The sequence below is a fragment of the Brachyhypopomus gauderio genome, unplaced genomic scaffold, assembly GCF_052324685.1.
Source record: "Brachyhypopomus gauderio isolate BG-103 unplaced genomic scaffold, BGAUD_0.2 sc52, whole genome shotgun sequence".
In the NCBI taxonomy this organism is placed as follows: Eukaryota; Metazoa; Chordata; class Actinopteri; order Gymnotiformes; family Hypopomidae; genus Brachyhypopomus; species Brachyhypopomus gauderio.
Window position 1 is genome coordinate 112,406 of NW_027506877.1, and position 18,859 is coordinate 131,264.

Consider the following 18,859-nt stretch of genomic DNA (forward strand, 5'->3'; position numbering starts at 1 on the left):
TACATTTCATTTTACATTTACCTCGTCAAGAGCGATGGTATTCTCTGCAAGACGGCGTCGAGTAGTAGCTCGGAGAAGATTCCTCAGGAATTTGATCATTTACCTCAGGAGAAATGTAAGTACCGCTATCGTCTTTAGCAATCGTAGCCGGCACTTACTACATACATATTTGTGCTATATTACTGATTGGACAGCACAAATCGATGACATCTTAATAATAAGATGATTAAAAATACAGCTTCAAGTTATATTTCTAGACCAGAGGTCACTAACAGGCGGACCGCGGTCCGGATCATACCTGTCAAGTGTCCCGTTTTGGCCGGGACAGTCCCGTATTTTACCGCTCTGTCCCGGCGTCATCCCGTATTTTTATTTGTCCCGTATTTCCGATATCTCACGCCGAAAAAAATATCCAGTTTATTTACCTCAGATCCCCATATATGATTCAATACGTTACTAGTTCGCTAGCTCTGGCGCCATCCACCGGCGATATAACACTGAATCTGTGTCCATTTTACGCCCTCCCTAACTCTGCAAATTTCTATTTCCATGGTCCGCAACCAACGGACCCAAATGCCATCCCATCTGGACCCAGAATAAATTGTTAAAAATATTTTTTAATTTTGACGGGAGAATTAATTTTAAACCGGAGCATTTATTTCAGCGCTATTGAAAAAAACACTCCGTTACAAGTGTTACGTTCGCCACCTAAGCCCCCCCCCTCCCCCCCCGGTCGCCGCCGCCGCGATTAGCCCTGTTAGTGGAGCTAGAGTTAGTGGAGCTTCGAGCGTAGTGGTAAATATCTGGTTTGAATACCGCGGAGCAAAAAACATTCTTTGTGCTCATGATTATGAAATAATGTATAGTCAAACCACTTTCACAAAAATATTTATTCAATTTATTTTACAGTAAATAAAAAACCAAATTCTAATTGGATCAAATAAATAAAGTATTATTATATTAATAATTAATTAAACTATGTGCATTGATTTACAGGATGGGAGCCTGACGTATTGTCACCTCAATACAGCTGTGCCCGTCTTGCAGCTGTATTTCGGTGGTGGAGACCTCAGGGCAGATTTCAGACTCTCCCGTGAGACCATCACGTCACTCAGTAATGCACTGAGGCAGGAGACTGATCATGGGTGGAGCAGGGACATCGAGCTGTTGGTGTTCCTTTACTGGCTGGCACACGCAGCATCCTATCGTGTGGTCTCCCGAGCATTCGCCATCCCAAGATCTACTGTGTGTGACATCGTGCACAGAATGAGCAAGGCAGTCAGTGGCATTTTGAAGAGGGTCATCATGTTACCTGCTGGTGATGAACTGGATGTGGTAGGAGCAGGATTTGCCCAGTTGGCTGGATCGGCGTCCTTCAAAGTGGCAGTTGGTGCCATCGACGGGTGCCACATCAGAATAAAACCCCCATCTGCCAATGCACAGTGCTACCTGAACAGGAAGCTTTTTTATTCTGTGCAGCTGCAAGCAATCTGTGACCATCAGGGAAGGTTTATTGACATTTTTGTGGGTTACCCTGGGTCTGTACATGACGCACGGGTGCTGAAGAACAGCCCTATATACAAAGAGGGCCTATACCCACCTAGAGGAAGGTGCATCCTTGGTGATGGGGGTTATCCGTGCATCAGCGCACCAATCCAGCTCCTGACCCCTTATCGAGAGCCTGTGCAGAACCCTGTACAGGCTCGTTTCAACAGCAGACTCTCTCGGGCCAGGAACATAATTGAAAGAACATTTGGAATGCTGAAGACCCGCTGGCGATCCATTTTCTTTAAAGCCCTTGAGGTGAGCCCTGTCTTCGCACCCGAGGTTGTGGCATGCTGCGCTGTGCTCCACAACCTCTGCATTGCTCACGGCGACATCATAGACCCAGATGTTCCAGAGGCTGATGACACTGACCCACCAGAGCCTGTCGGCACAGAACAAACATCAGGGGAAGATGCACGAGAGATTCTGGCTGCAGCTGTCTCAGCACCACAACATTGTGTTTTAGCTCTGCACGAGCATGATTATATTTAGGCCTTTCTCTTTGAGTGTTTAAAACATCGCTTTAAAACCCAACGGCTCTTTTAAGAGCCACCCACACTTTCGCCAAAAGAGTTTCCATATTCTAATTGTACATGCGGCACGACGACCAATACAGTTTGTAATTTCCATTTGGCGCCTGCATTCAGTAGGCCAGCATTTCTGAATTAATCATTATTTTTAGTTGGTCTAATCAAGTTTTCAATGAATTTTTTAGATATTCATTGGCTGTAATCATCAACATTAGCAAAAATAAACACTTGAAATAGATCACCTTGTTTGTGATGAATCTATATAATATATGCGTTTTTTTGTATTTAATTACTGAAATTGATTAACTTTTTGATATAATTTACTGAGATGCACCTGTATTAGTTTCTCTATCTCCCTGCTGTAGGCTGACTCATCCCCACCAGAGATTAGACTAGTGATGGTGGTATCAGCAAACCTCAAGAGTTTGGCTGCTTCACGGAGGCACAGCTGTTTGTGTAGAAGGAGAAGAGCAGGGGAGAAAGGACAGGGCTTTGTGTGGAGTGTGCCCTGATGGTCCGGGAGTCAGACACGTTTTCCAACTTTCAAACGCTGATTTATGTTGATTTGATGCCAAATTAAAATCATTCCAAATTGTACTTGTTGGGTGTAAATGATGTATTACCTTTAGGTTATGAATATCATTTAGCATTAAAGTTTAAACAGAAAGCTTGCTCCATCAATACATTCAAAAGATCTATGAGAATTTCTACTCAGTGTGGCTACTGATCAGAAGACTAAAACTTGTTTAATTAATGAAGTTGTTTGGGACAAAAAGATCACACACATACTTTATGCATAAGCTTGAAAACTATGCCCTACCTATAGTATACCTATAGTATAAGACTTGTATAAGACACAAAATCTAAACATATTTAAATTAAATCTACAACCTAACTATTTCTAGTTGCAAATGTATTACTGTCATCATTCTCACAATATATAATAACACCAAAAGACTTGAAAGCTGATATACAACTATTTATTTTTTAGCTAAAATCTCCAATACATTTAAAAATCTTTCCTCTCTCTCTTGCCTCCCTATCCCTCCTTTCCTCTCTTATTCTAGCTTCTGCATCTCTCTTCTCTTCTCGTGCTATTGTTTCCCTCTCTCTTCTTTCCTCTCTCTTTTCAGCTTCTCTCCATCTTCTTTCCTCCCTCTCCTCAGCCTCTCTCCATCTTCTTTCCTCCCTCTCCTCAGCCTCTCTCTGTCTTCTCTCGTCTCTTTCCTCAGCCTCTCTCTCCCTCTCATTTTCCCTCTCTTCCAACTCCCTCAAATATTCCATTAAATTCCCCCGCCTCTTCTTGGCAAGGGGTTCCTTTACAGAGGGCAGTGGCTCAACAGCAGCACCCTGGCCAGATGAGGCAATAAGGGTGGGTGGACTAATTGATGGCCTCCCACCTATTGCCTCATCCATGGCAGCATACCATTTCCAGGATGCTGCTGTTGCTACACCACCCTCTGTACTCACCCCAGTGGGGGGGGCACTTCAGTTCCTACAAAATTAATAAAAACACGGAAGAGGGAACGGGGGACAACACCTTGTATTATAACTAAACCTTCACTGAATTATTTTAATCTGATAAACTATCAGGAAGAGACTTACTTTATATTTTTGCTATTTTTTTTTAACATAAAGTGGAGAGATTGCCTTTGGCAGTTTTTTCTCCAAGACGAAGGCTCTGCAAGATAATGGACATAACCGTTAACTACAGTAAAATGCATACACTGTCTTAAAACTGGTAATACTACATCTCTATTACATACAGCCTTTTGTGTACATGACCTGTAATGCAGATGTATTAATTTAACCAAAGTTACTTACTCAAAACCTCGTACTGCTGCATTTCTTTTACCGGTGAAGAGGGACGCATTGGCCACCCTCCACCGGATAAGGTCCCTGGTGTCTTCATCAGTCCCTGCAAGAATAAACTATAGCTTTAAAATTGATGGTTACTGTATCAGTGTAGCAAAGTTACAAAAATCAATAATCACAAAGCTAGATATATTTTTATAGTATAGAATATGGTAAGAATAGGTTAGCCTTTCAATAGTATTACTAAAAAGGTGAGGTGAATGCATGAACGTCGTTATATCAGTATGACAAACAACCAAGGTTTAAAATAAAAGAAAATAAACAAAGGAATTCGACCTGCAAACCACTTGTAAACCAGATTAAAGCTGGGCGTACACTGTACGATATTTTAAATCGTGTACTCAGCTCCAGCTCAAACTGCACGACTGAGTCGGGTCGTGGAGCTGCTTCAACAGTGCGATACTCTCACGAGGAGCGATTTGAATTTCAAACATGTTTGATAATCTTGCGACGCTGCGATTTCTGATCGGGAGTTGGTCGTGAGGTGTGAATCGCTCCTCGTTTACCTGTGTAAACTATACGATGCACGACACGATTGAGCCGAAACTCGGCCCGATCGCAAAAATAGTCACACAAGTGAAAAATCGGCTGAAAATGGGCCAAAAATCGCACAGTATACACCCAGCTTTAGTCAGTCATGTCTTAAAATCATTGCGAGCAAAATGGTCTAAAATTGTCGGATGCGCTTCAGATTTTGTTGCGAGTTAATCGGTACGACAATAAGTATTAGCTTGACGGGTCAACTAGCGAGCTAAGATTACCTCAGCTTGGACTCGCTGATTGTCATAAACACTAAAAAATACAGAAATCCACAGCTCCATTCGGATATGCGCATATGCATATAAATCTAACAAAACCGACATTAATACCGCACATTTTTCGCGTTATCGGATATACGAGTTAATCGGTATTAGCTTGACGGGTCAACTAGCGAGCTAACAAGATTACCTCAGCTTGGATTTGCTAACTACGTTAATAAAAAATGTAAAAACGATATATATGTAATCTAACAAATTGTATTTTTCATTCTCAGTGACACTACTTGTAACGGCACTTGGGTTGCACTTGGTTTGCACATCATCATATTTTAAAAATGTTTTATTTTGTGTTTGAATCTACTTACACTTGTAAATTGCTGGCTCGCCGCTTTCCGCCATTTTATTTTTCTGACTTCGAACTCCTCCGCTGCTCCAGTTGAATCATGGGATAGGACAGTTGCTCCAGTTGAATCATGGGATAGGACAGTGTGCTGCAATCACGTACTTAAAAATGGCTGCCGATGCAGTACGTCATCCGGGTACGTTTCGCGTACTGGTTTAATGCATACTGTGGTTTCGGACGTACTAGGTTGTTCGCGTACTGCTTCTCGCGTACTATATTGTAGTGTAGTACTCGGTTTCGGACGGGCCGCAAGTCTAGTACTTATCTATAAATTTTGTGTGACCGGTCACCCTTCAATAACTCTTAACGCTTTTGTTAAAGCTGGCATAATAATAATAAAATAATAAAATGGTGCAGGCCTGTTGAAGTGCAGTATGTAGCGAATCCTTGGCTTTATATTCGGACGGTATCCGAATCAGTATTCAGTTACAAATCAGTTAGAATCAGCTAAACAGTATTCTGAACTAGTAATATAGAGCTGTCTAGCTGGATGTCGGCTAGTATTTCACTCAACATAATTTTCAAACAAAAGTTATGAACCATCTTCATTTCAACAAATGGTGATTCGGAGCTCGTCGGGATGATTTTAAACGAGTGGCCGATACGCAGAGGCTGTGTTCGAAATAGACTACTACATACTGGACTCAGTATATACTGGATACTGCATACTGGTCCTCGTAGTAGTATGCAGTACAGTTTCCAGTATGCGACAAAAGCAAAGCATACTATGGGGTCACGTGATCGTAGCATTGCATGATGGGATGCAGTACACCACGAAGATAGCTCTGTTTGCCTACTGGAATATTTTGCGGAAGTAGTAGGTCATCCGGGTATGTTTCGCGTACTGGAAAATTTCATTTTGGTCACATACTGCATACGGCATACTGATTTGGGGCTCGATCAGTACGCCAGTAGTATGTAGTAGGCTATTTCGAACACAGCCACAGTCACCCAAGAGTCTTTCTCTACACTTCACTCTACACTGGCATAATAACTGAGTTAGTTAGCTACACCCTATCAGCTTAAAAGTCTCACAAATTAGAACATATTTTAACAAAACATATTTCAATAAATGTTTACTCTAGAAACGTTAGACTAGGGTTACTGGTTTAACCCTGGGCTACACAAACATCAAAAATGTAAAAAAAAAAGGATAGATAGAAAAATTGGTTTTATATTTGAAAGAGTTCTTGTGAGTAATCATCGCAAGACAAAAGGTTGACGGTAGGGGTGGGCAATACTCGGAATTTTGGTATCGATACGATACCAATACGATACTGGTCAGTATCGCCGATACCGATACTTCCAAACCGTTGGGGGGGCGATACTTTTTACTTGAAATTATAATCCATTAATATAATGATATCTGATGTATGGAAGTCATATTCCATTGTAATTAATGGAGAGGGAAATCGGCTTGTTGTGATTGATATCAGAAAGTGTTGGTGTACGTCACCTGACGGCAATGGGACAGCGCGATCCATCGCTATATTGCTGTTTTAATAAATACATAAGAAAATTTCAAGTACTAAATCTAATTAATTCAATTCATATTAGGATTGCGGGCGGGGGCGACAGAAATGTGTATGTGGCGGGCGGGTGTGGGATTAAAACAAGCGATTTTTTGGCCGGTGCGGGCGGGAGCGGGACTAAAACAAGCAGGTGCGGGCGGGAGCGGGATTAAAACAAGTGATTTTTTGGCAGGAGCGGGATTAAAACAAGCGGGAACGGGATTAAAAAAGCAGTCCCGCGCAGACCTCTAAACTGCAGCAAAAGAATCGATATTTTCGCCGTGGTATCGATCCGATACCGATCCTCACCTTTGTATCGATACTATCGATATAAATATCGATCCGCCCACCCCTAGTTGACGGTCATCTGTCAGTCGGCTGCTTCCTGCCGACGCTGCTTCCTGCCGACGCTGTTGCGGAGCGAATTTTGAAATTGTTTTCTAAAGTATAATAATCTATTTACGTGCTAATCTTTACCTTTTGCCTTCCTAGATAAATTTTACAGGTTTTATTCCGGCCGCTGACCAACTTTCTGCCTTCACAAATCAGCTAGCGTAAGTTTATATATCGGCTAGACACGGTAAGTGTTTTTGATCCATTCATGGCTGGTGTTGGTTTGTTCCCGTGTTCGGAGTGTGGCATGTTCAGTCTAGACCCTTTCGCCACCGACAGTAATAGTGGTAGTATTTGTGAGAGGTGCAAACTAGTAAATTCTCTCGTGGCGAAAGTGGAAAGCTTAGAGCGACGCGTCCACTCATTATTGAGGGATAGAGAGACAGGGACAGGGTCTGTAGTAGGTGTGGACGCGCCAGGGAGAACTAGCGCCTCCGCGACTCCGGCGATAGAGCCCTCACAGCGGGGCGAATGGGTGACGTCTCGGCGGCGTAGTCGGAGAGCGAGGGCTGCAGCTACCGCTTACGCCAGCGCTAGCCCACCAGAGCACCACTCCCCGGTTCACGTGTCAAACAGGTTTGCCCCACTCAGTGCTACACCCTCTAAGGAGACTCTGGTCATAGGAGACTCTATAGTCCGACACGTGAAAGTAGCTGTAGCTGTAAGGGCACCAGTGGCTACAGTTAGCTGTTTACCGGGAGCCAGAGCGCCGGACATTAGTGGCAACCTTAGATTGTTAGCTCATAGGAGGTTTTCTAGGATAGTGATTCATGTAGGGGCCAACGATAAACGTCTGCGGCAGTCAGAGGTGACTAAAGCTAATGTTAAAGAGGTGGTTAAATTAGCCCAGACGCCCTGTTATCTTGCAGCATAGCCCATAGCCTGTTAGCTAGTCGGCAGAGTAGCACTAGGAGCTGCTGACTGTCCAGGGTCGCGACCAGGCCGCAGACTAACGGGTTAAACCTGTCTGCGAGCTGCTTAGAGGTGTCACCAAGATCCCATAGGATTGAGACTGTGTCTGTGCCCCGGGTTAAATTAAATCATAAGAAAATAGTCCGCCCGAAGTTTTTAACTAATATTCAGATTCACATCAAATTATTACAACCTATATGACCGATCTGAAAATTGGATTAATCAATATTCGATCGCTCAACTCAAAAGCAGTTTTTGTAAATGAACTTATAACAGACCAGAAAATTGATATTCTTTGTCTAACTGAAACGTGGGTTCAATCTGGTGATTTTTTAACTCTAAACGAAGCCACTCCTGTGGGATATAGTTATATACATAGACCTAGACTGTCAGGCAGAGGAGGTGGAATATGTATAATCTATCGTGATTGTTTAGAAATTCATCAGAAATACTTAGATATCTCAAACTCATTTGAGATGCAGTCTATTAATGTAATTAGTCCATCTGAAAATAAAAGTACATTCTCCCTAACTAATGTATACAGACCACCAGGGCCTTACTCAGATTTCTTAAACGATTTCACCTATTTTGCAGCAAATTTAGCAGTATGTAGTGACAAAATAATAATGGTAGGAGACTTTAACATACACTTTGATAATGCGGAGGATCCACTGACAAGGGCTTTTACTTCTATATTGAACTCTGTCGGCATTAAACAAAACGTAGTAGGAACTACACATTATCGAAATCATACCCTAGATCTAATATTAACGCTGGGTATCGACGTAGATAATATAAACATACTCCCGCAAACCGTAGCAATCTCTGATCATTATTGAGTAAAATTCGATTTTCACCTTAACATAAATACCCGCCCGTCTCCTCGGCAGTGTATAAAGCGCTCGATAAATTCATCAACAGCAACACAGTTTATTGAAACCCTCCCTGACTTAACTGCTTTAGCCCACTCGCCATCCGATCCAGGAGAGTTAAATAGTCCAACCGACTACTTAGAGAATACCTGCAGATCAGCTCTAGATATAGTAGCTCCACTAAAATATAAAAAAGCTAGATCCAAAAAGCTCGCCCCGTGGTACACTGACCAAACTAGAAACTTAAAACAAATAGCACGTAAATTAGAGCAGAAATGGCGATCTACCAAATTGGAAGTATTCCACTGTGCCTGGAAGGATAGCATTATTGACTACAAACGGGCACTCACTAAAGCACGCTCAGCATACTTAGCCTCACTGATAGAGAAAAATAAAAACGATCCTAGATTTCTTTTTAATACTATTTCTAAACTTACAAAAAATCAAGCAGGCACAGAACCTCAGATTCCAGTAAACCTCACTAGTAATGTATTTATAGATTTCTTTGATAATAAAATAGAGAATATTAGACAAAATATAAAACCCTTTATTAGCATAGGAATAACACATTTGAAAAGTTCCAATCTGGTTTTAGGCCCTTCACAGTACTGAAACAGCATTAGTTAAAGTAACAAATGATCTCCTCCTTGCATCAGATCAAGGTTATGTATCACTGTTAGTGCTTCTTGATCTTAGTGCAGCTTTCGACAAAATTGATCATAGGATCTTGCTAGAAAGGTTAGAACGCTGGGTTGGAGTCTCAGGCACAGCCCTTTCATGGTTTCAGTCTTACTTAACAAATCGCTATCAGTTTGTAGAGCTCAATAATATTTCATCCAAACGTACAATGGTTAAATATGGGGTCCTGCAAGGCTCCATCTTAGGACCACTATTATTTACATTATATATGCTGCCATTGGGCACAGTTATAAACAAACATGGTGTCAATTTTCACTGCTATGCGGATGACACTCAACTTTACATATCAGCCAAACCCGATGACAAACTCAGTTTAGGAAAAATTGAGGCCTGTGTAAGAGATATTAAATGCTGGATGTCTCTAAACTTCCTACAATTAAATGAGGACAAAACAGAAGTTCTCCTTGTGGGCCCTAAGGCCGCAAGACAGAAAATTCCAAATTTAATGCTTAATCTTGCAGACTATCCCATTACACCTGGCACAGTAGCCAAAAACCTAGGCATCATACTCGACTCCGACCTATCATTTGATAAATATATAGATAATACTACTAGGATAGCTTTTCTACATCTCTGCAACATTGCCAAATTAAGAAATGCATTATCACAGGATGAGATAGCCAGCTATAGCCCCGATGTTACTGTGCCGTCCCTCTGTGTTCCGTCACACTAATACCGGAAGTACGGCACAGCGGCTTGTGTCCCGGTACACACAGCAGAACAGCGGCTTGCGTCCCGGTACACACAACAGAACAGCGGCTTGTGTCCCGGTACACACAGCAGAACAGCGGTTTGTGTCCCGGTACACACAGCAGAACAGCGGCTTGTGTCCCGGTACACACAGCAGAACAGCGATTTGTGTCCCGGTACACACAGCAGAACAGCGGCTTGTGTCCCGGTGTTGTGCCGAATTCAGCACCCCCGCCGTATCTTACTTTTCTGTTAACGTTGATGGAAATCGCTGATTTACAGAAAAGAGCTCAATGTTGTTTTATACTATGATTACACGAGAAAATGTAGTTTGTGCATAATGTACAAAATATGTACACAAACGATGGTTTCAGCGATGTGATTACCAAAAGGTAGTGACTTTAAAATGATTTTACAAAACGTTGGCATATTAAAGAGTTTACGAAGTAATGTTTTGATTGATTGATAGCATCAACAACAGTTGCAATGAAGGCATGGATAGTTATGTCCTGTGTTCGACACATACTGTGTTGTATGTGAGTGCTGTGCTTGTTTCAGTCTGTTAGAAAAACCATGTACTGACGACGAGGCCTGACAGCAGTGCATCCTGTTATATTTAATACTGAGATATAATTATAAAATTATTATTCTGTATTTTCTAACTGACATGCATATACATTTTATATTAAACTTATGGTGTTGCATCTGTAAAGCTGGTTGGTTGTGTCTATATGGCTACAATGATTTTGAGCTAGAATCAACTACATTCAAACAAAAAGTGACAGCTACAAGGGGGTGCTTTTTACAACAGGCCACCTGCCGTAAAATGCACACCTCCCCTAATATTGGCTACACTGGTCCTATATTAATGACTCATAGAATCAACATGATTTGGTCTCAACTATGTCATTATAAAGTGAATTTGACCTACCATCAACAGAGACTGAGTTACAAGGGGGTGCATTTTACGGCAAAAGTTAAAGGAAGTTACAATTTCAAGCATTTTCAAACACAAAGCAACATTCATTTGTTTGTTTATAAAAAAAATAAACAGGCTTTAAAACGGAAATTAGCACCGTATCTGACTTTGGTATCGAAAATGGTATCGAATTTCAATATTTTTTTAAGTATCGTATCGAAGTTGTAATTCTTAGTATCATGACAAGCCTAGGCCAAAGACATTACAGGCATACAGCAGGCCTCTGAACTTGGCCGTATGACCCATTTCACCTGTGTGCTTAACTACTCAATATGTCATGTTTCCAGTTAGATTTGAGGGCTAAAATGATTCTGGGCCAGGCCAAAACCAGGTTCCTCATACATATGGGAACTAGTTATGTATGATACAATCGAGTTTTGCCTGGCCCAAGACATTACAGGCATACAGCAGGCCTCTGAACTTGGCCGTCTGACCCATTTCACCTATGCCCTTTACTCAATATGCAGTGTTTCCAGTTAGATTTGAGGGCTAAATTGATTCTGGGCCAGGCCAAAACCAGGTTCCTCATACATATGGGAACTAGTTATGTATGATACAATTGAGTTTTGCCTGGCCCAAGACATTACAGGCATACAGCAGGCCTCTGAACTTGAACCTGTGAACCATTTCACCTGTGTGCTTAACTACTCAATATGTCATGTTTCCAGTTAGATTTGAGGCATAAAATGATTCTGGGCCAGGCCAAAAACAGGTTTTCTTACATATAGGAACTAGTTATGTATGATTCAATTGAGTTTTGCCTGGCCCAAGACATTACAGGCATACAACAGGCCTCTGAACTTGCCCCTCTGATCCATTTCACCTGTGCACTTAACTACTCAATATACCTTGTTTCCAGTTAGATTTGAGGCATAAAATGATTCTGGGCCAGGCCAAAATCAGGTTGCTCATACATATAGGAACTAGTTATGTATGATGCATGTGTTATTTGTCTGGCCCGATGCCTTATAGGTGTAGCCCTTTGAAAAAGAGGGATACTAAAGTAGTATTGCTAATGTTTTTTTCTTGCGAGAATGTTTTTAAACATTCTATTTAAAAAAATAAATAAATAAATAAAATGAAATAAATGGAGCAACCATTGTATTCTAGATTTCAGACAGATCTTCAGAACTGGTGTAAAGGGGAGGAGTTAGATATCCACCATGCCATGTTGGTGGTTGGTGTGGGGGATGATGATAGCATTAGCCAAATTGAAGAAGTACTTCATACCGTCCGTTGCTGGGGAAGGGTTAGAGTCCGTGGGAAAACGTTTGATGCTGAGACTAATAGTTTAGTGGCTCTATGTGAGTGCAGAGGACAGTTAAACACCCTTAGTGTCCCACCTGAAGTACGACCACCCAATGGTTCTTCACCGTGGAAGATCGTTACAATACACCCAGCTCATGCTACTTCAGATGAATTTTCTGAGAAGCTGCAAAAGTTCCTGTTGGCTGAAGGGAAAAGAATTGAGGACTTGCAGTTTTTCTGTCGTCCTCCAAGCCCTAAAGACAGTGCGGTAGAATCTTTAGCCCGCATTATGGGAGAATTTATGAGCCAGTCACTAAAAGCTCCTTCTGAAAATCACCACTACCGCCGTCTCAGACCCTTTTCAGGTACTACTCCCACTCCTGCAGGGGAGGAACAGTTAGAGCCATGGATTGAACAAGCTACTCTGCTGATAGAGGAGAGTGACTGTTCTGAAAAAGAAAAAATGAGAAGAGTCTTTGAGAATCTAAAAGGTCCAGCTTTTGAAATCGTAAGAGCTTTGAGATTCACTAATCCTGATGCACAAGCCGAAGAGTATCTGGAGGCCATTAATCGAGCTTTTGGATCTACTGAATCTGGGGAGGATTTATATTTTTCTTTTCGTTTAATGCAACAAAAGACAGGGGAAAAATTGTCTGACTTTGTTCGGAGATTAGAACCACTATTAGCTCGTGTAGTTCAGAAGGGTGGCCTGCGGGCCAGGGATATGGATAGAGTAAGAGTGGAGCAACTGCTCAGAGGTGCATTGGGGGCAGACCTGATGTTACTACAGCTACGGCTAAAAGAGAGGAGAAATAACCCTCCTACCTTTCTGGATTTGTTAAGTGAGATCAGAGCAGAAGAGGAATATGAAAGGTCTCGTCATAAAATTTGTCCTCGTGTGCGCCAGGTGAACACTCAAGAGAATGCAGATTCAGACAGTGTTACCATTCAACACTTGAAAACAGAGTTAAAGAGATTGAAAGAACAGATTGCTGGGTGGGCAGAGAGGCCTGTGAGAAATGCTGATGATCCACAACCGTCCTTGTCCACTGTCTTCCAGTCAGATAGTTAAGATAGCTCAGCAGAAGTTGTAGCGTTGCAGAAACAATTCAGTCGTATGAAACAAAAAGTCAAAAATGTTCAGGCGGAGACCTGTAACCCTGTCATGATAGCTGCTAATGCTCAAGTAGCCATGACCAAGAACCCCACATCTACTGAGACTCAGCAAGTGAAGGGAAGAGATGGTGACTACTTTTGCTACCGATGTGGAGGAGATGGGCATATTGCCACAAAGTGCACACTGCCTGAAAATGAAAAGAGAGTAATCCAGAAACTAATTGCCTCTCATATAAATGGCCAGCCCTGTTCAGCACTGTTAGATAGTGGGTCGCAAGTGACCATTATCTTTGAAGACTGGTATAATCAGCACCTGTCTTATGTCCCTATTCAGCAGGTGTCAGGTCTAGCAATATGGGGCCTAAGTGAATCCAGTTATCCATACAAAGGCTATGTGGTAGTGGATGTGCAGTTTCCAAAAGAGTTCACTGGTAGCATTGAGACTCTGTCTGTTCTAGCATTGATTTGCCCTGGTCCGAAAACCCCAGACCAGACCCCAGTTATATTGGGGACTAATGCCAGTTTATTCAGAAGACTAGCTTCTCTGTGCAATCTGAATTCCAGCTCCATGTTTGCACAAGCACTGGGCATAAATTGTAAGCCCATCAATAATGAGCTAATTTCTCTTAAAGAAGAAAGTGAGAACCCAGAGGAAGTTGTGGGTTTTGTCAAATGGGAAGGGCCTGGCCATCTGGTTATCCCTCCTCTTAACAGCTGCCGTGTACAATGCAGGGTTGATCTGCATGGTCCCCTACCCAAAGGTACATTGCTAATAGAGGCAAATGAAGCTGAGCCATTGCCTCAAGGCTTGTTACTTCAGCCCGTAGTAGCTCCCACATCCGCCGTCGATGTCAACAGTTTTTCTGTGCTGTTGCAGAATGAAAGCATGAAGGAGATCACTGTGCATGAGGGCAAACCTATTGGACAGGTGCAGATCACTGATGTTGCAGCACCCAGTTTGGGCAGTGAAGCACCTGATAGCATAGATCTGAAACTCATTGACTTTGGGGACTCTCTACTTCCAAATGAGTGGAAAGAAAGGCTGAGATGGAAGCTATGTAATAGGCGACAGGTGTTTTCCTTGCACGAGTGGGAAGTAGGCCTAGCCAAAGGGGTAGAACACAATATTCGGCTATCAGATCCACGACCCTTTCGTGAGCGTTCTCGACGCATAGCATATGCTGACATTGAAGATGTCAGGAAACATCTCCAGGACCTTCTAGCTGCAGGCATAATCAAAGAGTCAAGAAGCCCATACGCATCACCAATAGTGATCGCACGGAAAAAGAATGGCAACATCAGAATGTGTATAGACTACAGAACTCTCAACAGCAAAACTGTACCAGACCAGTACACAACTCCACGCATTGATGATGCTTTGGACTGTCTGAGTGGTAGTCGCTGGTTTTCCGTGTTAGACTTGAGGAGTGGTTACTACCAGATCGCTATGTCTGAACAAGACCAAGAAAAGACTGCCTTCATTTGTCCTTTATGTTTCTATCAATTCCAGAGGATGCCACAAGGCATCACTGGAGCTCCAGCTACCTTCCAGCGATTGATGGAGAAAGCTGTGGGTGACATGAACCTGCTACAAGTTCTGGTTTACTTAGATGATTTGATCATTTTTGGTGCCACATTAGAAGAGCATGAAGAGAGGCTTTTCAGAGTACTTGACCGGCTGGAGGAAGTAGGTTTGAAAATTTCATTGGACAAGTGTCACTTTTGTCAGTCTAAAGTGAAATATGTAGGCCACATAATATCAGCAGAAGGCATTGCTGCAGATCCAGACAAGATTGAAACTGTCACACAGTGGACTCAGCCAACAGATTTGAAGTCACTCAGGTCATTTCTTGGTTTCTGTGGCTACTATCGCCGGTTTATAGCTGGCTACTCCTCAATAGTGAGGCCATTGACAGATCTAACAAAGGGGTACCCTCCTAACCACAGTCAGAAAGGAACACACCCCAAAAGGGATGGTGGAAAGTCAAAACCTCAGATTTATTTTCATGAGTCTGAACCCTTTGGTGATAGATGGACTGATGCCTGTACGACAGCTTTCTGTGAGATCATTAATTGTCTCACTAGCGCACCTGTTCTGGCCTTTGCTGATCCAAATAAGCCCTATGTGCTACATGTGGATGCTAGCTTGAGTGGACTCGGCGCTGTGTTGAATCAGGAGCACCCTGAGGGGCTAAGACCTGTTGCTTTTGCCAGCCGAGGGCTGAGTGCCGCTGAGCAGAACTACCGTATACACCAGCTGGAGTTCTTGGCTCTCAAGTGGGCTGTCGTGGACAAATTTCACGATTATCTGTATTGAGTGAGATTCTCCGTAAGAACAGATAATAACCCACTCACCTATGTGCTTAGCTCTGCCAGGCTTAACACCACTGGTCATAGGTGGTTAGCTGCCCTGGCCACATATGATTTTGAGATACAATACCGGCCAGGGAAAAGCAACATTGATGCTGATCTGTTGTCCCGGAAAGAGGAGAAAGACCATGCTGAACCATGGAAAGAGATTTCTCAGACAGAGGTAAAAGCCATTTGTAAGTGTGCCAATGTCCAGACCCAACCAGATAAAACTGGGTGTTTGGCAGAAAACTTGGGAGTGCCCTCTGATGGGATTCCCCTGCTGTATGCTTTCCCTACTCAGCTAGAGCTGGGACAGTTACCACAGCTGACCATGGAAGACCTGAGAAAAGCACAAACAGATGATGCCGTTATCAGGGAGGTGATAGGGTTTACCCGCTCTGGACAATGGCCCGCTGAAATACCAAATATGCATCCAGAGCTGGTTCTGATGAAAAGACATAGTACAAAGTTGATCAAGAAGAATGGATTGATGTACAGAGTCACACAGAAAAATCCTGGTGGCGAAATTCATCAGCTGCTCCTTCCCGAAAAGTTCAGAAGGCAAGTGATTAAGTCACTGCATGACGACATGGGGCATCTCGGAGTGGACAGAACCCTTGACCTTGTCAGAAGTCGTTTCTATTGGCCTAGAATGTCACAAACCGTAGAGCAGTATGTAAAGAATTGTAGAAATTGCGTTTCATGGAAGAGTCCTTGTGTACGCGCTGCCCCTCTTAACCAGATTGTCACCAATGGCCCCATGGAGTTAGTATGTATTGATTTCCTTTGCCTTGAGCCCGACTCTAAAGGATTTGCCAACATACTTGTAGTAACAGACCATTTCAGCCGTTACGCGCAGGCGTTTCCAACAAAAGATCAGAGAGCTGTGACTGTAGCTAAGGTGCTGGTAGAGAAATTCTTTGTCCATTATGGGCTACCCTCTCGCATTCATTCAGATCAGGGCCGGGACTTTGAGAGCAAGCTAATCCATGAGCTTCTGAGAGTCTTAGGGGTACGCAAGTCTAGGACCACCCCCTATCGATCCCAAGGTGACCCCCAGCCAGAACGATTTAATAGGACATTATTGTCCATGTTAGGGACATTAGAGTCTGCTCAGAAAAGACAGTGGAGCCAGCATGTAACCCAACTTGTACATGCCTACAATAGCACAAAAAACGACTCAACTGGATACTCACCTTACTACCTCATGTTTGGTTGAGAGGCCAGGCTTCCAGTAGACATCTGTTTTGGAGCGGAGGAGAGAGAGGGAGTCAGTCATTCCCGCTATGTGGAGGAACTGAGGAAAGACCTGCAGAGTGCCTATGAGCTGGCCAAGAAAGCTTCAAATCAGGTACATCTACGGAACAAGAGAAATTATGAAAAGCTGCTACGCCCACAAGTGCTTGACACTGGAGATAGAGTACTCCTGAAAAACCTGGGTTTAAAAGGCAAACACAAGCTGCAGAGTAGATGGAGCTCATTCCCATACGTTGTAGTGGGAAAGATTCCTGATTTGCCAGTATATCGGATCAAGCCTGAAAGTGGAATGGGAAGAGAGAAAACAATGCATCGTGATCATCTTCTCCCCAGATCACAGACACATCTTCTGGGTGTCTGGTTAGATTAGCAGATGAAAACACCATCATGACTGCAACCAGACCAGCAACACGTCAAACCCAAGCTGCACATCTTAAAAAGAAACCCAATTTGATTTCTCTGGAGACCACAGAGCTTGGTACAGAGGAACCCTTCAGTGATTCAGATGATGAAATGGAGTTTCAGTATTTTCGAAGAGTGGAGGAGGAGCCCTCAACCACACCAATGGATGGAGAAACCAATAACCCCTCCAGGTCAGGGCAGATAATCGAGGATCACTTGGTTGAAGGAGAAATGATTGCACTCCAAGAGGGAAATGTTGAAGACCTTCAAGATGTTGTCTTGGAACATGATGAGTCTCAGGACGAAGATGTGGTGCATGAGATATTCCCAGTTCAAGACCAAGAAATCAGAGTTCATGAACCCCTAAATCCAAGAGCCCAAACTGAGATTAGTTCTATAAAACGTGAGAAAAGACAAGTTAAGCCTGTCCTTAGATTAACCTATGATGAATTTGGGAAACCCACTGATCAGCCCATAACAATAGTGCATAGAGGAGTTGTAATTAAGATTGGATAGATCTGCATAAGTTTAGTAACCATAAGGGTCTCATAGGGACATGAGGACCGTTAGACGGGGGAGAGTGTAGCCCTTTGAAAAAAGAGGGATACTAAAGTAGTATTGCTAATGTTTTTTTCTTGTTCTTTGTAATATATTTGTTTTTATACATTTGGAGACTGTTCTGGGTCACTGTATGTTGTTATATAAAACTGTGTTAGAATATGGAAAATACAACCATATTGTTATATATGTGTTACTGAAAGGGTTAAAAGCTCCGAGTTTGGTTGAAATGGACAGGACAAACATGTGCTTAATACACTCTAACTTAGGTGAATCTGTCAGTTTTATTTTAGTGTCAGTGATTGGATATTTTAGCCAATTGACGCGCCTTGAGTTTTACTATTGGTTCCAGAGAGAGGGGGCGGGAAGAAGGAGGAGAGAGTGAAGCTGCGGCGGGAGAAGAAAAAAACGAAGAGAGAAAGAGGATACGAGTACAGATAACACTGTTTTATTCTAAGAAGTTTAGAGTACAACATTATTACTGACATAGGTGTCGGCTAGACTCTTTTAATTCAGTATAGTAACGTTTTGAGTGTTTCTGAGATTAATTCTCTAACGGAGGGAGAGTTGGGTGAGCTACAAATACACAGAACCTGTATTATTTAGCGCGGTAGTTTGGTTAGCAAAGCCAGACATGAGTATTACCCAGTTATCCTCAGCCCCAGTGAGAGACGGTCGACGGCAGGAGAGCTGTTTTAGTCGGAGAGACTGAAACGGACAGCTCAACTTTGCTTTGTGGTGAGAGGGAGAACCATCAAC

The 18,859-nt window shown here is 42.7% G+C and overlaps 1 long non-coding RNA gene across 1 annotated transcript; it reads right to left on the reverse strand.

Annotated features, from left to right (window-relative positions):
- Nucleotides 1-731: 731 nt before the first annotated feature.
- On the reverse strand, nt 732-3,615 carry LOC143488587 (uncharacterized). Its single transcript, XR_013124447.1, has 3 exons — nt 2,410-3,615; nt 1,601-1,927; nt 732-1,490 (listed from the first exon to the last, which is right to left on the reverse strand). It is a non-coding gene; the product is annotated as an uncharacterized LOC143488587 (long non-coding RNA).
- Between the last annotated feature and the right edge of the window lie 15,244 nt (nt 3,616-18,859).